The sequence below is a fragment of the Passer montanus genome, unplaced genomic scaffold (genome assembly GCF_014805655.1).
Source record: "Passer montanus isolate IOZ18808 unplaced genomic scaffold, ASM1480565v1 scaffold38, whole genome shotgun sequence".
NCBI classification, from domain to species: domain Eukaryota; kingdom Metazoa; phylum Chordata; class Aves; order Passeriformes; family Passeridae; genus Passer; species Passer montanus.
In genome coordinates, this window is record NW_024368596.1 from 8,849,946 (window position 1) to 8,875,577 (window position 25,632).

General features: G+C 48.8%; 1 protein-coding gene across 13 annotated transcripts in view; it reads left to right on the plus strand.

Moving 5' to 3' along the window:
- Positions 1-9,944: 9,944 nt before the first annotated feature.
- MBNL3 (muscleblind like splicing regulator 3) overlaps positions 9,945-25,632 on the plus strand; it is a 92,983-nt gene continuing 77,295 nt past the window's right edge. For 3 of the 13 annotated variants that reach the window (XR_005628435.1, XM_039717285.1, XM_039717294.1), the window contains exon 1: positions 12,268-12,506. The gene's annotated coding sequence lies outside the window, so the exon portion shown is untranslated. Of the gene's footprint in view, positions 9,961-11,227; positions 11,340-12,240; positions 12,507-25,632 lie in introns of those variants that run through there. The other 10 variants (XR_005628436.1, XM_039717289.1, XM_039717288.1 and 7 more) reach the window with 9 other exon arrangements.

The window sequence follows — 25,632 nt, forward strand, 5'->3', positions numbered from 1 at the left end:
CCCTGGGCCCTGCCTGCTCCTTACCTCTCCCCTGGGAAAATGGATGTCTTTAAGGAGCAAACCCTTAAAAAAAAATCCCCCAAAAAACCCTCAAAAAAAAAAAAAAAAAAAAAAAAAAAAAAAAAAAAAAAAAAAAAAAAAAAACGAAAAAAACCAAACCAAAACCACTAAACACTGCAGGAGCAGTTTGTTGAGAAAAAAACCCCCCAAAAACCCCCAAAAAAAAAAAAAACCCGAAAAAAACCAACCAAACCAAAACCACAAAACACTGCAGGAGCAGTTTGTTGAGGTTAAAGTGAATTGCTTGAATATGCTGGTGTTGGTCAAAATTTTAGATGGAAAAGGCATTTATTTCAATATATGTAAATGTTGCCTTTTGAGAATGTCCCAGGCTAGTTGATGTTGGTCCTTTTGGATGTTGCCCCGTATTCCTCTTCCCCACTGAAACATTGTGTGTACACCCAGGAGATGCTTTTACACAGTATCCCACCCTCAGGAGGACAGCCATTGTTGAAGGTATCCAGGAGTCAGTTAAAATGTTTCAGGAGACAGGAAATTTTTTTTGCAACTCTCATCTGAAATTCCATGTTTCTCCTGCTTCCCAGGTTTTTGTGTGCCATCACCCACAAATTTGCCTAATCTCTTCCTAAAGTCCCCTGTGCTCCCAATACTGATTCCCAGAGCGGGGAGTTCTTGGGGCTGGGGGAGAGGGAGCTCCTCTGTTTTCCTTCTGCCTGGGCTCTCTTTGCCTCGGGAAAGAGGGAAGGAGATCTCCCAGCTCAGCAGCAAAGTCCCAGATTCCAGCAGCCTCCTGAGCCCCCATTTTCCTCAGCCAAGTGATGCTTGATTATAAGGCATGATTCAGGATAGCAGATACTCATTTCTGCCTCCTTTGGGAGCTGGTGATGCAATCCCTGTGTGCTGATGGATCCCTGAGCAGGTTAATGCACTGTGCGAGGCCAGGACGAGCCATGCAGCCCCTGCAAGTCCTGCATTTTCACAGTGGCTATTTGCCCTGGCAGCTTTATGGGAAAGAGTGGGGCTGTGAGGGGAACAGGGCTGGAATCAGAGCAGGGATGTGAGGATTTAGCCCATGCTGTTGTTAGTGGTGGCCACAGCGCTGCATGTGTGAAGCCCAGATGAAAACAGGAGCAGGCTGTTTGCTCTGCTGCCTTACAGCACAACAGCAGCTTTGTTGGAGCTCTGATGAGCTGTCTCTGCTGCAGCTCGGGTGCAGGCTGCTCTTCTGTCTGCAAGGAAACATCAACTCTGTTAAGGCAGAAATGCTTCCCCATGAATGACAAGAAAAGAAAAGCCGAGCAGTGGTCCTGTCAAGTGCTGTTCCACTGATAAAACAGAAAATAGGACAAAAGTTTTCTCCCATCAAACAGGGTTATTCTCAGCCAAGAGCAGACATCTCCCATTTATTTATATCCTCTTGCTCCTGTGCTCTTTTCGTACTCCCATCTGTATAAAGTTTCAAAGGGGCTCCAGGCCTGATGCTGCAAGTCCCCAAAAGACCTCATTGAGGTAAATAAATCCAGCAACAGGCTGGCAGAGTGTAACAGCCACTAGGAAACTAACTGGGAAGGCTTTCCAGGGTTGCAGCCAGACCCTGGCACAGAGGAGGATGCACAGCTCGGTGGGTGGGACACAGACACTGCCACACTGGAGGGTCAGGGCTTGCAGCTGTGGTGGTGCAAGGAGTGGCAATCCCTCCCGGCCTCTCCTGCTCTCCCACAGTGATTAGTGCACCTTTTGTAAGTCATGCAAAGAAATATTAGCTGAGTAATACTTAAACAAAGGCTCTGTGTGTTTGGGGATGGTGGGGAGTGTGCAGGCTGGGCTGCCCGGGCAGCCCAAGAGCAGATTTAGAGCAGCTTTTACTTTGTGATGAAGCCTGTCACACACTTCTGCTTGGAGCAGTGACCCTGGAGGAAGAAATGAGAACCCATTTGGGAAAAGGTGATACTTCCATAGGTCATCATATCCCGAGTCCCCCAGTGACCCAGGGAGGTTTGTTCCCACCCAAGATGGAGATATTATTCCAAAGTGAGCTGCAATGCACAGCAGGCACAGCGTCTCTCAGTGCTGTGGTCTGCAGGGAGAGTCTCCAGGGGGATGGTGCTGGTTGTATTTGGAGATGATTCAGAGGGACACACCAGGGACAAATCATGTCTGGGTTCCCCTGCATGCTGGACATTGTTGGGAAACAATTTTTCTGCTTTTCAGATGCCTCTCAGGCTCTCCAAAGGCACAGCTGAGCACTGAGGGGCAGAGTTGTGTCCTGTGTGTTGTTCCCAACCATTGTACCTGGTTTTATTTAGGAAAAAAAGGCAGCAAGGCTGGCAGAAGCCATTCTTTGTCATATAATGCAGCAACTGAAAGGAGAAACCCTGCTTTTTATGGCTCTCAAGGAAAGGCTTTCCATTTAGCCCAGGAGTAGCAGCTGTTCTCCCAGTTTACAACATACAAACAGACGGCATTGTTTTCTGATTTGCCTTTTTTATTATAGCTGATATTGGATGGATAGCTAGCAAAAAAACCACAAACAAACAAACAAAAATCCAACAGGGGAAGACCGGCCCAGCTGGTTCACTTTATGGCTTTTGGGAACTGCAGGAGCCCAGCACATGCTCTTCCAGGCAAACACCACCCAGGTACACCCGTGATCAGTGCTGCTCTCTCTGGGTTCGTGGGAAAAGGGTCTCCTTAGGGTGGGAGGGGCAGTGAACAGGTGGTCCCAGGGGAATTTCTTGGATATGGGATGTATGCAAGAGCTGGGAGGTGCCCCATGAGCCAGCCTGTGAGGGTGGCTCTGCAGCCTGTGGGGAGCACTGCAGTCAAAAGGGACTTTTCTCCCTCAATTCATCAAACACAATTGCATTAATGTGAGGGAGCAGAGCACTGAGTAGGCGGGGGCCATTTTAACAATGCGGTGATGCCTTTTTTATTTATTTATTTCACCAAGATCGCACCTGCAAATGGCCGAACTGATTTCTGTAAGTCAGGCTCCTCTGGTCAGGTGCTCAGCGGGTATTGCTGCCTCGGCTGATCTTTCTGCAGGCAGCACTGGATTTTTTTTTTTTTTTTACAGCTTCCTCAAGCTCATCTACCCTCCCGGCTGCTCTCACGGTGCAGCAAAGCAAAGGGGCTTCTGCCAAGGCTTGCCAGGCAGGCCACTCGGCAGGGCTCTCCTCTGCCTTCGGGTGGTTTGAGCGCTGGTTAATTGGCAGCAGGTTCCTGGCCTCGCTGGAGGCAGGGGCTGTGCCAGCACGCCGCTTCCTCCAGCGCATCGCTCCGCTGATTACAGCTTGACTCAGCCTTGCAGCGCTGCTGCTCTTCCCTTCCGAGCCTCTCCTGGGAGCCGGAGGTTTTGGCAGGCACTTCCTCGGCGTAAGGTGTCTCTGGGGACCCGGGTTCACTCGCCGGGACTGTCTCACATGTGCCCAAACTGGCTGCAGGCTCCAGCCATCGAGGGAGAGGAGCGGATGCCAGCAGCCAGTGAGTCAGAGCACTCCCATGGTATTTGCTAGGCTTGGGTGGGGTTCCTCAGAAATGCCAGTTCGCTTCCAAAGGAACATAAATCACCACATTTATACAAGCTTCAGCTCCACAGATCCCTGTTTAGCAGTCAGGATGGGGTTTACAGTTAATTAAAAAAACAAAAAAGAAGAGGGCATGTGAAAGCAAGACCCAAATGTCTTTAATAATTATCCCAAGAGCGAAAACTTTCACTCTTCTTTCGGATGATGACAAACACTGGGGAGCAGCCGCCCCCGGAAACTCGGGCCCCTCCTGCCTCCCTCCCTTTGAAGCTCGGTTTCCTTCCCCTCGGCGGTGCAGGACGTGACTGGGGACACTGTGTTGTTCATCACACGCTGGCACTCGGGCCCTGTGGGGGCTGAGCCCGGCTGCTCCTGCAGCCGCCCGTGTCCTCCCCGCAGAGCAGCTCCCCGTGGCTGCCTGGGACAGGGGAAAATGGGGTGGCTGCAGCCATTTGCTGCCTTTGGAGGAGGAATTCCTCCTTCCCCATCTTGCCTGGCTCTGCTCACCCCTGCATGGGTGATTTGTGTGGGCCAGGGGGGACAAGAACCCTGCCTTGCAGGAGGAAGGCACCAAGCGCTTTCCTGTGGGTAATCCACCATAACAGTCAGCAAGGAAAAGCTCCCAAACCCCTTTGTTTAAACCAACTGGACCTCTCTTATCTGCCCCACAAACTGAGAGCATCTTTTCCTGCCCTCTTGCTGCTGATCCAAGTCAACTGACTGAAAGCCTGGATACCTGGTGGCTGGGCTGTCCTTTGCTGCCTGCACCTGATGCTCGCAGCCACCCACAGCCCACTGCCTCCTTTGTGAGCCTTGTTCCCCTCCCGTGTTTCTACCTTTGACGTTACGTTCTTTCTCTTGCGAGTCCAAAGAACAAAGCTGTCCTCCCCACGCACTCAGGCACTCCTTCTTTTCCTAACTGAGCTCTGCAGTGCAGAGTTATTAATAAAAAATCACAACGTCATGTACAGCCCGCACCATCACATCTGTCAATGTCACCACGCAAGATTGTGTGTTTTTTCCACCTTTTAATGTTTCTTTGCTGCAGAGGTTGTTTAAAAGGAGGAGGAGGAAAGCTGAGAAATCCCTCCCTACCTGCCAGAAGAAGTGAGTGATTATTTCAGTTAGGGGTGTGGCACTTTGATGTCATCATTCATGGTTATTAAAAACTGTTATTTGAGAATATTCAGCTGCTAAAAATAAAAGAATTCTAATACTCTACCATGATTTATCTTATTGAAGGTGTCAAAAGGATCCTGGTTTGTCAACCTCTTATGTAAAATGTCAATTTCTAAGAGGTGCTCATGGCCTGTGTCTCTGCTCACTCCTTGGTAACCTATTTAAGGTTAAGACTCAGCAGTGTCCATTAAAATCAGCTTCTGCTTGAGTGGGGTTAGGTTCTGAAGACTTGTTTTCAGCATTTCCCCTAGTTAGTAGAATCCATACAGAAGGGTAGGAATACAGTGTAGGACCCTGTCCCACCAAATGCTGGGTTTCACTGCCATGAGGGTGAGTGATGTGGAAAGCCAAGGCCCCTCTGCCCTGACACACTGAGGCATTCAGGACAAAACCTTCTGAAGAAAGTGTTGCAGCAAAAAAACACAACACAGCAGAAGGCAGATTTTATGGTGGGGACCTTTCTCTGTTTTCCCTTTGCAGCATAGGTGGGACCTCTAATGAGTAACCACACTCCCCATAGCAGAGTTTGGCTTACTCTGTTGTTTGTCTAGTAGCAAGAAAAGGAGTTGGCTTGTGGCTTTCTTAGTACCTCAGAGGACTCACAGTCCTGCAGGAATGTGGAGCAGGGGAAGGTGTCACAACATCAGCCTGAAGCACCAAGCTCCTCCAGCATAGGCTGCAGGGAGCACGGGTCTCACGGCCCCCACAAAGGGATCTGCAGGTGGGAGTGAGGGTGACACTGGCCCAGAGAACCACTGCAGCCTTCATCAGCCCTTCTGACACAATCACCTCGGAAACAGCCTCCTTCTGTACACACGTGCATTGCCACCATTGCAGCTCTGCAGTCTGGTTTCTGCTCAGCACTCGGATTCCTTCCTGTCACACACCCCTGGGCAGCCTGTGTGTACATCAGCAGGGCTCCTGCCATCGCTGGCTCCCGGGGAGGTGGCACAGGACCTAAATGGGTTTGTTGAGAGCAAGCCAAAGCTGGAATTAGAGTGTGACTGTTGTGTCCATGGGGAGAGAAGCAGCAGCCCCAGCCCAATTCGCTGTGTAGGCAAACAGCTGCCAGGAGGGCTTGGTGGAGCCAAGGGAACAGGGTGATGGAGAGAGGGCTGCTCTGGGACTGGAAGCCCCATCCAGTCCTCTTTGTTCTCTGGTTCGTGAGGCTGCCTGGGAGTCTCATAATTTGCAGGTTTAAAATCTGGTGGACTTCAGGGAAGAAGGTGGAAACTGCTGTGGGCTAGGCAGGAGGTAGATCTCTTTCAGTTGTAAAAATCTCTGACTGCCTTGTGCCAGCTTGTGTGAGTGGCCATTTACTTCCCAGCTGGAGAGCTGCACAGTGAGTGAGGGGGAAGGAAATCCCACTCTGTGCTAGAATTGTTTTGGTGTAGAGTATCAGGGATATTTCTTCTTCTGTTGTTACAACTACCTTATACCGTGTGTCACTTTGTGCTGTTTTATTTTGCAATAAGAGCAAAATGTCACTTGCTTTTGCAACCTGTATGTGCCATGGGGCATAACGTGGGAAGAACATTGAATATACCTGTTCCTGCTGCTATCCATGGGATGTTCACAAAACCACGTTAATATCCCTTCCCTCAAGACACCTGCCAGAGACACGAACATCTCCTGCTTTGTAATTCCTGCCCAGGAGGTTTGGGACACAGATGAGAAGCCATAGACTAAGAGGCCCCAGTCTGGTCCTCTCTGGCTTCTTCCCTTTCCCCTGGGGCAGAGAAGCTCAGGATATTCCTGTTTCTCCTCTCTGCTTCACCCAGCTGGTCTCTGACTTCTCACAAAGTTGAGTGCAGAACCCAGCTGAGTAGCCAGCATCGAATGCAGCCCCTCTGAATCCACCAGCTAAACCACCTGCTCATATTTTGCATCTTCGTGCAAATCCCAGCCCAAGTTTCCCAGGCGTGGACACAGCCAGGCTGCCTCGAATGGATGCTGAGAGCAGATCTCACACTTGCACAGCGTGCAAGCAGCTGGAGATGCAAAGCACCACCTCTGCAGAGAGGAGCCTGCCCTGTGCCAAACAGGGGATGTGGCATGAGTCAAAGTGAGGGACACCAGGAAATAATAGACTTCACATGAAGGAGAGCAATAATTAGCAGCTGTAAATCACCTTTCATCTACAGATCACAGAGGCGTCTCAAGCACTAATTAGCACAGCCTTGCAGCATCCCTGCCCCATAACGAGCACGGGGCAATGGTTATTCCCTCTGCTGGCACGCAGCCACGTGTCCTTGCAGGCACCAGCAAGAGGGAACTGGCTTGCAAGGTTGGTCCTGTTCCACTTCTCACAGCCGGGCTGGAGGTTCCTGGGCACCTGTGCCAAGGCTCTGCTCTGTGCCCCAAGCCAGGGCAGGTTTGGTGTCTGCTTCCACAGCAGGTAAGTGAAGATGGGCCAGGGGGAGCAGAACACACTTGGGATCCAACCCATTTCTGCTTTGGGTTCTATCTGATATTTGCTGTGTGGAAATCCCTACTTAAAGAAAACTGGAGTGAGCAAGGTAAGCTGCTCCAGGAGCAAAAGTCCTCTTTAACAGCACTTTGAGTAAGTATGGCAGGGAAGTTTGCAATCTCCTAAAGTTTTAGTAAATACACGTGTGTATATATTTAAATATGAATATTTACAAAACATTTTCAAAAAAAAATCTAGAGTTCTTTAACCTTGGTAGTTATCTCTGTAATGTTGGGAAGACACACCCAAAGCACTTGTTACCTCTGGCATGAAGCAGAGAAGACAGGTTTGCAAGGACCTGTATGTGGAGTTGTTCATATTTCTTGGGAAGTACACAGATGCCTGGCCATCCCCAGCCTCAGTCTCCTGCTTCTCTGAGTGGAGTAATCTTTTGTAGGAAAAACTAAATATGCTTTTCTTGGAAGAATTTAAATGTGAGAAAGTGGCATACTCAGGAAATTTTCCAGTTAGCTGTAGGTGAACAAGACCCATCTTTCTTCCCCGTGGGCTGGTTACCTACAGCACACCAGCAGCACCCCAGTGCCTGAAGGACACAGCATGAGTCTCTGGGTTGCAAAACTTGTCTATTTTGAGTTTGCAGTGAGCAAAATGAAGCAGAAGTTACTGGGCTTCATGTGGGAATTGAAATGTAAGACTGTGAAATACTGGAGAGGGGAATCAGACTGGTTAGTCTCTCTCTGCATTTGAAATGTCTATGAATATTGTTGAAATAGTGCGTGTGATCGTTTTGCATGGCTGAAAATAGCTCTGCAAGGTGCCGGGTGGCAGTGCAAGCCAGCCCTTGGCATCACACAGCTCCCAGCATCGCTTTATTGTCACACCGGGAGCTTTGCTGTACAAAGAAAGCACAACTGGAGTCTGCTGCATTGTCCATGCTACAAGGAGGTAAATTAAAGGCTGGAGAGATTTTAATTTGCTCCAGGACACAAAGAATGTCGGGGCAGAAGTGAGACCTGCAAGCCCTAGCTGACAGTCCCTTGCCCTGACTTCTGAATGGTGTGGGATTCATTTCCTTCGTTAAAAATAACCTTGTTTATAACCTCTCTTTCATGATTCAGCTTTTCTGCAGTCATCAACTGATCGCCATCAAAGCAGGGCAGCATCAGATTTCAGAGGAAGATGCAGTAGGCTGCTGCAGCTCAGGCGTGCTCCTTGCAAAGGGCAGTTTGATGGAGGAAATGAGGGATGCCTTGTCAAAGGGCTGCTCTTTTTGGAGAGGAGATCTCCTCTCTGAAATCGCTGTGCCGAATCCTAAACTGCCTGGAGTTCCTGCTGTGCAAATCCCCACCCATGGCTTCTGCCCTGCCAGAAACACCAGTGCCTCATCACCATGAACTGGCCCCGTGCAGGCCCAAAGCTACAGACAAACGTGGTTTTCCTGGTTCCTCTCCTCCTTCTTGCCCGTAGGTCAGAGCATCAGACATGCGCTGCTCTGCATGCGGCGACCTGGGGCCCTACCAGTGGCACAGCTACCAGTTCTGCATTTAAAGCAAGACTCATTGCCAAGAAAAATCTCCTAGAAAGTCCCACACACCCACTTTTTCATTCCTTGCACTCTGGTGTGACGTGTCTCACAGGCAGCACAGCTCCCCAGGCTTCTAGTGACCATGTTGCGAGGGTTTGCACACTGCTGCATTATGTTGCCTGCAAAAATCAGGCTACACAGCTGCAATCCTCATCCTGTTTAGCAGACTGGGAAGCAGAGGCACAAAATGGAAAGCACCATCCCTTTCCAAAACCTTCTGGTGGTTTTTGGCTAGCTCTGGATTAAGTTGCTCTGCTCAGATGGGTCAGTGACTGCTGGCCCAAGTGGTGTGCCCATGGACACACAAAAAATCAGCAGCAAACACCCAAGCAGGAGCCAAATCCATGAGACACAATCCTGTGGTGCAAATTTGTGCTCATCCTTCTTTTTTTAGGAGCTAATCCTTTGTCCTTACAGGAAAAGGAATTTTCCATAAATGTATTTTTTTTTACACCTCATTGTGTGTTTAATGTTTAACAGTGGGATCATTATGGTTTTATTAGCAGCGTGTAATGCTTTGTCATCTTCAACTGACTTTGCAAACATTAACTAATTGATCTCAACTATGAATCAGTGGTGGTAACTAGGAAGGGAGGCGAAGTGGTCTGCTGCTGCTCACTGGGGAAGAGGCTGTCAGAACAGGGCACAGAAACCAAGGCTCAGGTTTTGCTGCCCAGACCACGAGCATGACAGTTTTATTAGTGTTATTTCCATTAGTGCTGCTGTCAGGGAGGGCTACTCTGTGGGCAATAAACAACCCTCAGCTGCTTCTCCCTGCCTCTGGTTGAGTTCATGCTTGACAAAATGTCACCAAACCCCAAAAAATGCTGAATTAAGAAAAAAACAAAGGTGACTAACTTTGTTTTCCTCAGTGGTTAGGTTGTTTTCCGCTCGCCCTAACAAAATGCATAATTCAATTATCTATATTTGTGGGAATTAGATGCTAAAGTCAGAAAAGAGCAGGGCTGCTTGCAGCCACAGCTTGAGAGGTTTTTAAGGGCAGACACTGGCTCGAAGCATCCTGAAGCCGGCTGCCAGGAAATTAGCTCCTCGTTTGCAGCATGCAGAACATGTACGGCGGCTTCATGATTTACTCGCTCATCTGCTTCACATTGCGCCTCCTCTCCCTCGCGACTGTCCTGGCGTGCGCAATCTTCTGTTGCAAAACAGGAGTGAAAATGAGCACTGCAGCGGGGACGAGCTGTGCCACTGCCCAGGTGAGGGTGGCCGAGCCCGGCAGGGACGCGGCCCCTCGGGGGGACGCAGTGACAGCAGCTTTGGCGGCGGGAGGCTGCGGTGGCGGCTTTGGGGACAGATGGGATGTGTTCGGGGGATGTGGTGATGGCTTGGGGACAGCGGGGATGTGGCCCCTCAGCGTGGGGGTGCAATGATGGCTTTGGACATAAGGATGGGGAGGTGCTGGTGGCTTTGGGGGCAGCAGGAACAGAGTGGGAAGGTGTAATAGCGGCCTTGGGGACAGCAGGGATACGGTGGGGACATGTAAGGGTGGCTATAGGGACAGAGGGTACAGAGTGGGAAGGTGTGATGGTGACTTTGGGCACAGTGGAGGCATGTGATGGTGGTGTTGGGGACAGAGAAGGCAGGGCAGGAAGGTGTAATGGTGGCTTTGGCAACAGAGGGGACACAGTGGGGGTGTGTGATGGTGACTTTGGGACAGCAGGGACACAGTGGGGGGGACGAGATGGTGGCTTTGTGAACAGTGGGGGTGCAGCCCCCCAGCAGGTGGACGTGATGGTGTCTTTGGGGACAGTGGGGACACACAAGAAGGTGTGATGGTGGCTTTGGGGGTAGAGAGGACATGGCAGGGATATGTGATGGTGGTTTGGGGACAGTTGGGATTCAACCCCTCATCAGGGGGCTGTGACAGTGGCTTTGGGGACTGAGCGTACAGAGTGGGAAGGTATCATGGTGGCTTTGTGGACAGCGGGACTACAGCCCCTTAGCAGGTGGATGTGATGGTGTCTTTGGGGACAGTGGGGACACAGCAAGAAGGTGTGATGGCACAGGTGTGTGTGAGACAGCAGAGACATAGTAGGGACATGTGGTAGTGCCTTTGGGAACAGTGTGGATACAGTGGGAATGCACGATGGGGCTTCGGGGGCAGAGGGGACATAGCAGGAATACGTGACGGTGATGTGGGGACAGCAGGGATGCAGCCCCTCAGCGGGAGGATGTCACGGCGGTCCCGGGGACAGCGGGGCCCCAGCAGGAAGGTGTGATGGTGGCTTCAGGGATACAGGCGCGATGGTGGCCTTGGGGGCGGCGTGGACACGCCAGGGAGCCGTGCTGCCAGTCGGGGGCGGCGGGGGCACGGCGGGGAGGCACGGCGGTGTCTCGGGGGCAGCGGCGGTGCGGTGCTCAGCAGGTGGCGGTGCCTGGGGAACGGGCAGAGGCGCGGTGCGGTGCGGTGCGGTGCGGTGCCGGGCACGGCGGCCCCGGGGCCCCGGAGCGTACCATGTGCGCCCGGCGGCGGGAGGCGGCGGCGGAGGGGCCACGACGGCGGCGGCTGCTGCTGCTGCCCTGCTGCTACAGCTCCGCCGCGGCGGGCCCGGCGACCAGGAGCCGCTGCGTCAATGTAACGGCGGGGACGGGGAGGGCGAGGGGGGACGCGGAGCGGCATTTCCACGCCGCGCGTGGCCGCGGGGAGAGGGGGGTGAGGGGGGCGGAGGGCGGGCGGGAGGGGGTGCTGGCGCGGCTCCGCACCGCTCCTTTGTCTGGCGGCGGCGGCGGGCCCGGGCTGCGCTCCGCTCCGCTCCGGCGGGCGGCTGCGGAGGGCGGCTGGCGCGGTGCGAGCGTGGCGGGGGCGGCGTTCCGTTCTTTAGTAGGGAAAAAAAAAAGAAATCACAAAACCCACACCAGAACTAATTTTTGCAGCCGAAAGTGTTGCGGGCGCTGCCGTACCCCCGGACTCCTGGTAGCGTGGCAAAACCCCGCTCGGGCTAGCGGGAAGCGGAGTTTTAGTTCTGGAAAAGCAGCCCAAACTCTCCGGAGGGCTCCGGTCGCCGCAGCGGCGAGAGAGGGGCCGGAGGGGAGGGGGGATTTTTTTCTTTCCTTTTTTTTTTTTTTTTTTTTTTTTTTTTTTTTTTTTTTTTTTTTTTTTTTTTTTAAAACACACGTGTTTTTTTTTTTGACTCTTATGAAGACATGCGCATTTGTTCATTCTTGCCACCGCACTGGAGTCTGCCTAGAAACAAAGAACACAGCCTGGCGAAGTTGATGCTGGCTCCCGAAGTGTCTGGCTTTTTTTTTTTTTCCTTTTTTTTCTTTCATTTACTTGTGCCATCGGTAAAAGCCTCGAGATGTTTCCTTCAGTTATTCCCATGTGCCTGCTGATGGAAACACACACCCTCCCCGCCTCTCCCCTTCGCCCCCCTCGCCCCTGCCAGGCCAGGTTACGCATTTTGAAAAGTGCAGCCATGATAGACAGAGCAAGTTCTCTCTCCCATTTTGCCCCGGCCCCGCGGTGTGACAGCTCGCAGGAGGTGTGCCTTCTCCCCGGGAGCCACCCCCTTGCTGAATCATCGCCGAGCCATGGCCGGACAGCCCGTCCGCCCGGGCAGCGGAGCGTTCCCCGGCCGAGCATGAGGCGGTGGCGGAGCTGAGCGAGGCAGAGACCTGTTAGCGTTCGGCTCAGGCTGCGGGGGGAAAACCTTCCCGTTTCACGGCAGCGGGAGCCGCGGGTGCAGCTTTGAGCTCAAAGGCAAGACGTGCGCTGCTGTAAGGAATATCCCCTGCCTTTGAGGTAGTGAAAGTCCGACCTGCCCGGTCCTGCTGCTTTTGCCTCTGAAAACTCCCCTCTTGCTCAGACAGGCTCCGTGTGCGGTCGGCAGCGGGCTCGGGGGGTGATGTGCGAATTCGCGGTGTTGTGGCTCTTAGCTATAATCCTGTATTGCGTTTGCATAGAGAAGCGTATGAACAGTAGTGTCGTGTCTGTGCTATTTGCCTAAAACTAGTTTATTCTGCGCTGGTGGAAGTCATTGCCTTTGTTACCGCGAGGAAATAATGACTTAATCTTTATGGGGCTTGGGGTGCGAGTGTGTCAGTTGCTGAGGTGTTGCGAGGTATCCCTGCCTCCTTTCAAAGGTTGCCAAAAAGTAAGAGAGTAAGAGGTGGGATGAGCAGTTTTCAGCTGGGGTGTATCAGGCAGGACTAAATTGCAGCAGTTGTTGGACATGTAACATGATCCTGTAATTAGAGCGAGGTTATAGTCTATACCATGTTGAAACTATCGGGTGTCTGCGTTGGATCAGTCTGAATTAAGCTAGTTATTCTGGGATTATACAGAAGCAGAAGTAATGCAGTTAAAGTTTCCACAGAGCAGCTTCCTTGGGGTTGCAGAGATGTTTTCCCCTCGTGGGTCCTCCTTGTGGGTGTTTTGCTGTTAAGGTAGTATGTGGAGGCTGCAATGGTGCTGCTCTCTAGGTTGGAGAAAGGCCTTACACGGCACAGTCCTGCTCCTTGGAGCTTAAATTACTAAAGAACATCAAATCATGCATCTTGGTCCTGGGAGGGAAGAAAATCCTGAAGGGGGGATTTGGGGGTTCAGCTTGGTGCAGAAGTGAAGGACTTAAAGGACTCTGTAATTTGGTCTTCAAACTTCCCTACCCCCATTACTCTCCATACCAAAGAACAACATCTCCAAGAAAAATGAGTGTTAGCAAGTCTGGTGGAGAGCCTGGTCTGGTGGAGAGCCTGCAGGCTGTGGTCTTTTCAGTGCTCCTGCCAGTGGGGCAGGATGTTCCTGGGGCAGCTTCAAGCAGCTCTGGGTTGCTGTGGGGTTGTCTGGTGTGGAGCTGCTCAGGCAGAGCTGGGGGGCTGTGCAGAGGTACAGTGTGTGGGCACCAGCTCTGCTCACGGGTGCTGATTTCCCTTGGTGTCTGTGTGTGTGTATATATAGACATGGCACATATTTAAATGAAGTCATTTTAAAGTAGAGATGGCCCAGAAAAGTTTTGAGAACTATTTCAGTGTTTTGAGTGTTTCTTTTTCAAAGACAATGGATTGTGCTGAAGCTTCTAGGTATTATGGGATGTGTTGATAGCAGGAGAAGGAACAGTCTACTTTGGGCTCAGTTGCTTCCTAGGAGCAGCTGAATTTTATGTGTGCACCTGGTTCAGCCTGTTTACAGCTGTGTGGCCACTGCAGATCTGGTGCTGCCTTATGAGCCTTTTGGGATGTGTTGGCAGGGGCCCAAAGCAGTCCTGGTGGTCAGCAAGGAAATTAGCTCCTCCAACAGTGCTGTAAATTGTCCTGCTCAGCCTCCTGCAGCATCTGGCCAGGTCAGCAGAATTCAGGGTGCCACATCCTTTCCACTGCTGTGAGGGAGTGAGGGACCCACATGGGGAAAGAGGGAGTGGATCTAGACCTGTCATTCCTCCCTCCAGTGCTGGACCATGTGCTGCAGGAAGGTTACTGACAGTAGGGGTGCTGGGCAGTTGTCCCTCTGTGATGTTGAATCCACACAGAGGATTTTCTAGTGCTTTTTGTGCCCAGTTCCACATCAATGGGGGCCTGCTCTGCCCTCTTATTCTCTGTTGGAGAATGGCTGGCATAAGCCTTGCATGTTATTCTTAGGATTTTACAGACCTAGAAATTTTCTCCTGGGCTTGTCCCATCTTGGCAAGAGGAATATGTGGAGCTTAGAATTTTGCACTTATGATGCCATCACACGTGAAGTTTTGAGGGGCTGTTCTGCATGTTTAAGGGAATCTTGAAGTTCAGTTCAAAAACTTGTGACTGCAGAGAGAGAGGCTGTCTTTCTTGCTTTTTGCAGCATAGCCTTGCAAATCAGTTTTGAACTGGTGCTGTTGTGGAAGTGGTCCTGTTTCTGGCCTTTTCCTCCAGTCTCTTTCATTCTTGTAGTTTAAGAATAATCTTGCAGAATAACAAGGAAAAAAAGGACACTCATTTTAGCCATCACTCAGCTTCTCCATGTGGCCACAGAAATGGTTGTGTTGGCACAAGGACTTGGGGGGCCCAGGCAGGACAGGGGGAGGCTGGGCCATGGCATAACTGCATTGCTAATGTCTGGCAAATGGATCTTCCTAAAGGCACAAGTCAAACCATGGCTGGCCTAGTCACCAGCACCTGCAGCTCAGTCAGGAGCCTGAAAGCAAATGAAAATTCTTTGTGGCTAGTGCAGGCACATGTGAAGATGATGAATCTACAGTTGGGATTTGGTGACTGATGCCCACAGTAGGACACCCCTTCTGTGCTGGTGGTTACAACTTGGCTTTGTCAGTGGAGTGAACCATTGCATGACTCAGATGTGTTGGGAAAGAGTATGGAGCACTCATAGGAGCAGGCTTTTTGCACCATGAACATACTAGAAGTCACATGTGGGAACTGAGTACTAGAAACTTGAGGCTGCTCATTGAGAGGGAGGCTGAGCACTGGAAAACACTGTTTGCTAAGATCTCAATATTCAAAGGTAGTCATAGGAGTGATGACTCTCTTGGTGGGCTTTGATAGCAGTGCAGACATCCAGCCAAAGAACTGCTACGTCAGACAGACATGGCATCTTGCATTTCCATTGCCCAGCTCCAGCCTCCTAGCAGCCATCAGGAAAATGTGAGAAAAAATCATCTGCAAAATGCTAGAAAATCTTGGTTGGGGAGCAACTGCAGCCTGGAAGCAGGGAAGAGACAGGATGTCTTTATTGAACAGTGTGTGTTTGCTCTTAAAATCCCTTAAAAGCTCTGAAGCTCAAGCTTGCTTGATTTGCTGTGTTTGCAATATGTAATATTTCAGTAAGAAGTTTCAATTCAGTGTGGCTGAGTTGATGCAGGAGTTCGTTTTTAGGTGATAGGGATCCACTTACCCATGTGTAATGTACTGGTTTGCTTTTTAGACTGGTTTTTGGAGGTGGGGGGCTGGGAGCTTCTTTTTAGTTGGTGTAGTCCAGACCTCTAGGGAGTGCATGCATCCATCTCTAGGGCAATACTCAGGTTCTGATTTGTCATATGATTTAAACACAGACTTGTCTCTTCTGCTGAAATTCAGTCTTTAAGTTGGAGCATTTAGAATAAAACATTTTGTAATTCTCTGTTCACCTCTAATGCAAAACCATGGGTTTCCCAGGCTTTCTGTCAGTGTCTGCTGCTGAAATGGAATTCCTTACTGTGCCCCCTAAGTACAGAAATTGTGTAAATAGATCCTTTTAGTTTGTTTTCTCCAGATTTCCATGTGTGCAAATTGCTGCCCCTGGATAGATGATTTACCTGAATTTGTGCTTCTGATGCTTTTGCAGTTGCTCACCTCTTCCCTGCTAAGCTGTGCAGTGCATGCTGTTCTTTTAAAAGGTGTGTATCCTCCCCTTTTTCCATGCCATCTTCCAGGAAGGATTGTCTACCCAGAGCGATGTTATCGTCTCCCATTTTAAATGGTGTCAGCAGATATTTGTTTTTTCCCTTCTCTCATTTTGATGCTAAGTACTCACCATGGGAATGAGTCGTCTTGTATTATTCACATGGAGCAAATCTGTGGCTTGGCCTGCAAATTATAAGGCCCTGCTGAGTGAGGGTGAGGGCTTTGGGAGCCCAAGTAAAGGTGCCAGGATCTGTTTGCCTGGGCTTTTTTTTTTTTTTTGTAAAAGCACGTAGGCCGATAGCAAGCTAAAAAAGCAGTGGCCTTCTGAGCCGGGTATTTTATGTCTGAGGGCTTCTGAATGCATAAAATCAGAGAGAATGTGTCTGTGTAATCCGATCTGCTCTTGAAAGCCTTGTGGAGGGCTGCATGCTGCAGACATAAGCTGTGTCAATAAGAACTCTATTCACCCTCGGAAAACAGCCTCGTGATCAGGTTTGATTGGCAGGCTTCCTAAGGGAGGGCTTTTTTTGAGAAAGAGCTCTGATTTTTTGGCGGTACTTCTGACTGCCTTTTCGGACTCCTACTTACTGTTCTTTCCTCGGCATGATAAACTTGGATGTTTTTGCTGGGAGCTTGCTGGGGCAGAGGGAGGATTTCATGTAGCCCTGTAACAGGAGTATGGGGTGAGTTTCCTTCCTTGCAGTGCAGCTCCTCTGCCAAAGCTCTATTTATGAGCACGAAGGTGAGGGATTTGAAAGAATGTGAGGTAGGACTGGAGGTTGCTGTGTGCAGGAGAGTGTTCTATACCCTTGTGCGTGCTCAGGGTACTGTCTTGCAGAACAGTGGCACAAAGCACCCATCCTTGTAAAAGTCTTGGATGGTGATGCACAAAATGCGTGGTTGTGCATGCTTATGTGCATTTTTCCCCCTTGGTTCTGCAGATGTCTGTGTTATCCAGAAGTGTTGTTGGATGAAATTCTGCTTTTGGTAATACTGTCATAAATCTGCTGTGAAGGCAGTGTCGTACTAATGGCTGTAATTTGCTGGTTGCTATCATATTTTAAATTATTTTTATTTTTTTTTTCAAAAATCACGCAAGGCAAAAATCTAATTCTGCTATATGAAGTATTCTACACCTGGCATGTAATCTTTTAAAATCTTGTAGGAAAAATCTGCTTGAGCTGATAAAAATTATACTTATGAGATTTGCTGAAAGCTGAATTTTAGTCAGAATATCAGGTTCTGAGCTACTGTTCAGTGTGTAGCATTTGTGTAAATGGCATTTCCTGCTGCATTACATATGTGATATTCAGCGTTTGCTCTGGTGAGGTCTTAAAGCCGTTCTCTTTGGCACTGAGTTACTGGCTTTAACAAAAGAGATAATGGACTTACAGTTTTGTCTGTTTCTTCTTTTTTTCCCAAGTCCTCTGGTCTATCTGTCAGTTTTTTAAAGCTTCATGTCCTTCGTCAAGTGATGATTTGAAAATTAGCTCATCTGTATGTCTTTCTGGGTTATTCCTGTAGCTGCAAAGGAAAGCTTTAAAATATAATTAGAACATAATATGTACGAGCTCAAAAAAAAAAAAAAAAGAAAGAATGCAAAGCTATTATTTAAGAGAAATGCAATTATGTTTTGAGCCAATTGAGGCTTGACTTAATTTCTCAGGGTTTCTTGGTGATGATATAGTAAAACCAAAATTAACTCTTGAAATATGCCTGTCCTGAGTCAGAAATTTGGCTGGTGAAAATGAAGAGAGCCACTGAAAGAAGGGGAATCTCCTTGCAGGGGAGCCTGTCCCTGTGCAGTTTGCAAATAGATGCAGCATTTGGGGTGATTCCTGCAGTTCTGTTTTCCTGGCTCTTCCCAGTGAATCCTTTTCAATAAAGGCCTGATCTTGCCACAAACTGTCTGCTTTAGGTGGGATTGGCCCCTGAGCAAACCGTGTGCAGACCTTGGCAGCCACAGGCAGGGCGAGGGTGGGCAGGAAACCCTGGCTGCTGCTGCTCTCAGTGTGGGGAGGCCGCAGCTGGGTGATTTGTTTTTACTTCCTGCTCCCAATCTGTTTGGGTCAAAAGAAGCGGTGTTTTTCCATATTAAGATGTTTGGCTTCGTTCTGCTAGGCAGCAATAAATTTTACACCGTGCACAGCGTGTTTCTTATATTTCAGAGACACTTCATTGCTGCCTTTGACTTTTAATTTGGATGGTGAAACCTTTATTAGTGCTTTCTTTGTTGCGCGACCTGCTTTTCAAGGAAAACAGAAAGCTGCTTCTTTTTTCTCCTTTTCCCTCTGTTTTGGAAAGAGCCTTTGAAATATCACACAGGTCTGTAGCTGAGCAGAGGGAGGGAGCTGGCAGATCTCTCTGCCATGCCTGGTTCCTCTGCAGGCTCGCAGGGATTGAAATATCACACAGGTCTGTAGCTGAGCAGAGGGAGGGAGCTGGCAGATCTCTCTGCAGGCTCGCAGGGCGATGGGGACACCTCAGCCTGCTTCTCTGCTCCTGGAGTTAATTGGGATGTGCTTGGACTTAATTCATTAGTGCTCGTGAAGCATTTGGGAATGTTTTGGTGGAAGGTTCTGGGGCTGTGTGGTGGTGAGGTGTGGTTGTGCAATGCAGGTCTGTGATGCTGGGAGGAGCCTCTGTGGGTTGATGGACCAGTTGTTAAAGTGGTCCTAAAGGCTGGAATGGTGAGCTGTAAAACATCCCCGTGTCATTGATGGGAAATCCTGCCCGGTGAAGGACAAGCTCTGAGCCATGGCTGACTGCTGGGCTGCTGCTGGGAGCTCTTCTCCAGGGCACTGGGTTAGTCCACAGCCTGCAAAATGTTACCACAGGCCATAGCGTGCAAAACTGATGGAGGAGAAAGAATCAGGCTCTTTGGGCTCTTCCCTCGTTGGGTAGCAAAAGTATTTGGGTTTCTCTCCCCAAAATCTGGTCAAAACTCTTAATCAATGCTGGTCACTCTTCCTAAGTTGCTTCGTTGTAGGATCTCCTACTCTGGAGCCAGCAAATCAGGATGGATAAATCTTTTCATGGCTATACCAGGTATCAGTGGGCTCCTTTCAAATATAGTCTGAACATTTTTATATAAATACTAATAAGCAGTGCTGGCCCAGGGGGCTTGTATTGCATTCAGATACATTTCAGTGAAGTTATTTTTGAAGTACAAAAAAAGAAACAGTTACACAGAGCCATCCACAAGGTTACAGGTGGTTTATCCTCCTTTCTCTTAAGCCTCCAGATGCGGGAGTTGTATCTGACTGAGGAAGTCAGAGTGCAGAGGTGTTTTGTGCAGCCTCCGTGCCCTTAGACAGACTGGCCAGGTTTTGGCACTGTTGTGTTTGCTCTTGTCTCCTGGATCCACAAACATACACCTCCATTCCACGTACTCTGCTTGTTCCAAGTCCATCACTGATGAATTTGGCTTGACTAATTACTCAGTGAAGCACTTTGTGTGACAACCTCAGTGCCCTTCGTTAAGCAGAGCCTTGGTAACGAGCTAATGTTGGCAGTGTCCCAAGTGCCCAGGTGTGGTCTGGCTAATGAAGCAGCACCTTTCACAAGGTGCTTGAGGAAGCTGCACTTCAGGTCATGTAAATAAGGAAACCAGAGTGGGCTGCTCTCCTGCAGGATGAGCAGTGAGCCCCTTCCCTCCTGCATCTCCTCAGAGAGGTGGCACCTCCCCTGCTGCCTCTGGGTGCAACCAGCCTCTCTCCCTTGCTCACAAGTGCAGGCAGGTTATCCCCACTCCTCCCCGTGCCTGCACTGCACACTCCCTCAGACCAGTCTGCCCAGGGCACCTCTTTTGGGTGGCTCTGTCTTGGGATTGACCACCTTCATCATGATTTTCAGGGTCTGCAGAGCAGTGAGTTGGGTAGCTGTGATCCACATTTCTTCTGGGGCTGTGGAGATGAATATGGCATGTAGGACAGATTCTGCATGAGGTTTTGTGAACCTTGCTGAAGGGAAAGACCTGCTGGGTTGGGGACTTTCCAACTCTGGTGACTGTTGTAGTATGACTCATTCAGTAGCTGATGTCCAGGTACCAAGGTTGGAATGAGGATGCTGCTGCCAAATGACAAATTCATTCTGTGCTAGGTGGAAAGTTATCCTTCTGACAAGACCTTGAGATCTATTAATAAGGTACAGGGAAGCTTCTCATGTGTTTAATAACAGATTTATTTATTTTCTGTACTGTGCCATCCACTTATTTTTCTGGAGATACTTGGATTTCTAAATTCAGCCCAGGTACAGAAACTGTTGTAGATGCCCCTGCCTGGGTGGTGACACCATTTTGCATGTCAGCTTACATGATAAAGTTTTCCCCTAGATCTTGGAACATCTTGTAGGGAATGTGTGTATTTGGGACAAGAGGTGGAAACCTCTTGACAATGGGAGATTGCCAAGGCAGATCCATTGGCTGCTTGAGCTCCCAGGCTGTGCCCAGTGCTCTTGGCTTCATGGGTGCCACAAGGAGCTAAGCTGCTCCTTCATGCACTTCATATGTTTTTTTGGCACTGAAAGGTGTGTTCTCTTTCCTCTGCTTTGCCACGAATGCTTGTCATGGCTGAGGGAGAGGGCAGGAATGATTCCTGGGCCAATGCAGCCTGTGCTTGGGTCAGCTGGAAAAGGTGGTGAAGGCAGAGCTGGAGGCTGCCCAGTGCTGCAGGGGAGTGTCTGCATGGGTGAGGCTGAGTCAGTCTATAGTGGCCTTTTGCAAGGTGCTGGGGTTTTTCTGTTCAGTGAAACACTCTAATAATTATGTACTGATTTAATTAAAAAATGCTTAGACATCCATTGTATAAGGCCATGAGCTAAGGCAGGTGCCTTTTAGCAGCAGTAATTCCCTCTTTGAAACAAAAGGACTGGACAGTTGAGTTGGACTGATCCCGTGCAGCAGCAGTTCACCACACACAAATTTCAGATCACTGCCCACTGATTCTGGTTTTGTAGGTGTTGGCTTGATTTCCCAATGTAGGGACCAGGAGAGGAAGTGGGGAATGCCACAGTCCAGCCAAGCATGCCAGATTTGGGACTGACTGGCAGTGATTTGCAGGTTTTTGACGTGAAGTTTCCTTTCTCTCAGTGAAATGTAGATTCAAACACTTGTGAGACACTTTTTTAGCACAGTAATTCGTGATGTTCAGCAGCAAACATATGACTGGTGACTTGCTTGCCTGACGGCTTTCTCTTGAGCATCCTCAGGTACTTCTCTGTCAGTGTCATGATGACTGGGGAGAGGGATTTTAGAGTTGAACTGGAACTTAAATTTAAAAATAAGTTTTTTTCCATGAAAATAAATCTGTGTTTGGCTTTGCTGCTCTTACTGTGCTTCATCTTCAGATTGCTGGTGCTGGCTGTAAAACCATTAAAATCCTAGTGAGGTGGTGCAGAGCAGGGTCTTCACCTTGAATCTGAACATTAGTGAAGACAACTTGAATTTAAAATCAAGTTTTGGTCACCAGCAACAGACACTTTTTTTGTTGGTGCCATGTGCCTGTGACACGTGCTGGTGTTGTGGCATGTTCCACGCTGGTGAGTGCCAGCTCCCTCTCCCTGGCAGAGCCCAGGGCTGGACACCACTTGTTCTGTCTGCAGGAGTGACACTGCTGCAGCCCAAGTGAGACTTTCCCCTTGCCTGTTGATAGGCAAAGAACCCATTAGGATTGCAGAAATGTCTTCAGAGATTTATGCAGCAATTGTAAGCATCCTATCTTCCTTTTTTTTTTTATTTGGTTAAAGTAATGCTACAAATACTTTTTTTTATACGACTCCTAATACAACAAAACTGTCAAGGAGGAGAAGTCCACTGTGGTGATTATTGTCCAAATATAATAACTTTGTGATAGCAGAAAGTGAGTCTGACTACAAATGGGAGTGATTCTGGGAGGAAGGTAAAAAACCTTAATATTCTGAATGATAGAAGAATGAATTTAAATTCATTTAATGTCAGTAATCTCTGTATTATTAACCATAATCTGCTTCTGAGAAGCATACAGACGTGGCTTCTTTTTTTTCCCCAGCTCTCTGTAGAGCTGCATTAATAAGAACAGAGTGTTTCTCGTGACCTCTGCCTTTATACTTTGAGCTCCCAAGGGCACACATTTTTCTCCTGTATTTTTGGGCAGCATCTGCAGGTAGTGAAAGCTGTCACAAATAAATAGCAAATCTGGGAGCATGTTACCATAGCCCCAGATCATTTAGCAAGGGGTTAATCCTGCAAGATATTTACAGGAGAGTGAAACAAGGGCTGCAATCTGGTATCCTTTTGTGGGTGTTTTTAGGATGGTCTTGAACCTGTGTGTTGCCAAAAAGGTTCTCAGCAGGGTGATTTTAGGAGGGAACTGAAAGTGTTTGAGAGGGTGCAGGCTGCTGTAGTTTTGGATGCACAACTTTCTGGATGGTTTACCAGAGGGGAGGTACAAATGCAAAGGCATCGATGAATTTGATGCAGTATTGTTAGCTGGATTGTGGAGGTGAGGAGGCAAGACTGGCTTTAGGATTGTTGTTTGGAGCTTTCAGTGGGGAAGGAGTGCTGTGGCACATCAGGCATCTTCGGGTGGGAGGTTATCATGATCAGCCTCGTGCATTTCCCTCCTCTGAGGGAGAGAGCTGCTGCACGCGAGCTCAGCTCTCTGTAGGAATGTGATGTTGCTCATCCTGGAGATCCAGGCAACCAAAACGAGAGAGAGAGAGAATTAAAATGTGAGATCTGCTTGCTTATGACCTGAATCCCCTAATCACAGCCCCGTGTAAGTGAAGGTCTTAGGCTGGGTTGAGTAGAGGGCATCTCCACCCAAGGAAATGTAGAATTGCAGAACTGGAGCTTACTGCTGATGAAATACAGTTAAAGAACCTTAAACCTTGCCTTAAACCAGACCTGCTGTTTGTGGCATTGCTTTCCCTGTGGCAGGCACGTAGTGAAGGCTTAGTGAAGAGAGGTGTGTGCTACCTGAGCTCCCTGTCCTCAGGACACCTACCCTGGGTGCCAGGAAATGTGTCCTGATGAGTCCATGCCTTTTGGAACTGCCCATTCATATGATGGCTTGGATTAAAGCCTTAATTGTACATAAGTGCTGTGATGCTACTTACTGGGAAGTGACATTGAGGCAGTTCATGCAACAGCGTGGCCACTTTCACTGACCCTGTAATTTCCTTTTGGCTGTTTCTCCGAGGGTATCCCACTAATGCCAAGCCCGTGGTAATCCCATGCTTTTCAGCATGGTGTTCAGTTTATTCCAGGTTGTAAGGCTGCAGCCAGTGATGTAAGACTTGCTGGGTTTTTTTTTCATGTATATAGCTAAACTGAAAAATCAATTAAAAAATAGGAAAGGAATTTATTCCATTTTAAGTGGCATCAGCAAAGAAAAATAAAAAAGAAAAAATTGTCAGCAGATTTTTGGCATGGAGGTGAAGGGAAGATCACATTTTTATGGAAAGATACTTTGTTTGTTTATTTATTAGATGAGAGGTAGAGATTTTTCAGCTGAGGGATGGAGGAAAAAAGAAAAAACAAGGAGGGAGGAAATCTAATGTTCTTTGCCTTTTGTAAAGAAATGCTAAAGCTTTTCTTTTGAAGCAGTCTGGAAATTCAGGTTAGTCACTGTAAAGCTGAATAAATAATTTGTCTGAGAAGCATTGCCTAGCTTGCACACGTAGCAGGTAGAAAAATTAAAATACTTCATAAAAGGACTTTAAAAGCACCTTTGGCTCAGATCTGTGGTACTGTAAACTGAGGGAGAACCTCTGATTTTTCTGTTACCTGAGGATCTGGCTTTTGGTTTTAATCTCTTCTCTCCCTCCCCTCCTCCTCCCACGATATGAAAGGTGTGTTTGTATGGAGGATTTCTTGCAGCACATAGTCAAGGACTGTTTCAGAGTTCAGACAATTTGATCCAAAGGCTCTTCCTAGCCTTGACGGAGTTTTGCTTTTACAGCTCCTGTGAATTAGGAGAGTTTTGGTTCAGCATTGTGTCAGATACAGATAATTGGGGTTTTGAACATCGCCCACAAACACTTAACAAAGCACTGTGCAAATGTTTTTGAGAGCTAACAAAAACCTGCATTGTTGCCTGAAGGTTGAATCCACAGCTAGCTGCCTTCTTGGAATAAGCAGATAACAAATTAGCTACTAATACCTTATTTGTGGTTTGATATTCCCACTGCTGCTACTGATATGTGAGGGTTCTGGGTCACAAGGTAGAGTGCAGGAGCTAGATCCCACTCAGTGCTGATACCCTGTTTGTATGGGGTATTTGGGCAAGACAGGACAAGCTGTTGTCCATCCATCTCTAGCCTGTGCCTCCTGCATGTTGGCCACGTGGGGTGGGGACAGCAGGGACCAGGCCACGTGTGGCAAAGTAAGGAGCCAGCTTGCCCTTTGACTGTACCATTGCAGCAGGTCACTGAGCTGTGCCTGGTAAGGTGCTGTGGTATCTGTTTAAGTCCTTTGTGTTCACTTGGTGTCCTGACTTGTGTTTCTGACAAAGGACGAATAAGTGCTCTAGGCCAGGCTGGAGAGGGCTTTGAGAAACCTGTTTTAGTGGAAGGTATTCCTGCCCATGACAGAGGCATTGAAAATAAGTGAATTTTAAGGTTGGCTTCATCCCTGTTCTAACCTTTAGGTGAAGCTGGATATACCAAACTTGGCTATGGTTTCAGTGTGAGGCCAGAGCTGCTTCTGAGGAAACTTTGGGGACCATTGATTTAAGGTTCATGTCCTGTTGGGTGAGCTTTAGGGTAAGGATTCACTTTCAGAAAGTACTGTGTGTTTTGTTTGCATTCTAGCTTTTGCACATGTGTGGTTTTCAAGAACAATCAGTTCTGAGGGAGCCTCCTGTCAATAATGGTTGGTATTTGTGTGGGGTGATCAAAAGAGTCTCTGCAGGCTGAAGGGGAGACAGCACAGACAGGCCCACGGTGGAGTCGCTGTGTGTTCACTGTGCCCTTAAGGTGTGGGATTAAGCTTGCAGAAAAGGAACGAGGTCAGGTCTAGACCAAGAAGTAGACTCTGGAATCCAGCCAGGAGTGTAAGGTTTTTTTCCTGTAACAGCATCCTAGATGTGGCAGTTGTGTTGACTTAGCCGAAATGAGGCTGACATCTGTAGGTCAGGGCTGATTAAAAGGGAAGGAGGGTGGAGAATAGCTCTGCAGAGTAAAGAGGATTTAAAGATAACAGTGGAGGGAGATGCATGGCCCTTGTTTGCAGAATTTGAGTTGGCTGTGGGAATCTTGCTGTGCCTGGGAGCAGGGACCTCCTGTCCCTGAGTTCTCTGTGGGCCCCAGGACACTGTGGCTGCTGCTGCAGTTCATGGGAGTCTTCTGACTGAGTCTGACTTTTTGGATAGAAGTTTGACTTCAGCTTTCCTCTTCTGCTGTTCAAGGGAAGCCTCCCACACAAACCTTTGGCTTGGTGTAAAACCCTGCTGTGATGACAACACCCACCCCTCACTTTGTTGTGTTGGAGGGTTAAGTGTCTGGGTCTCCTGCTTGGTGCAGATGAAAGGTGCTGTATTGCTGAGCTGTGCTGTATGCTGGAGCATTATGTGCTGGAAGCT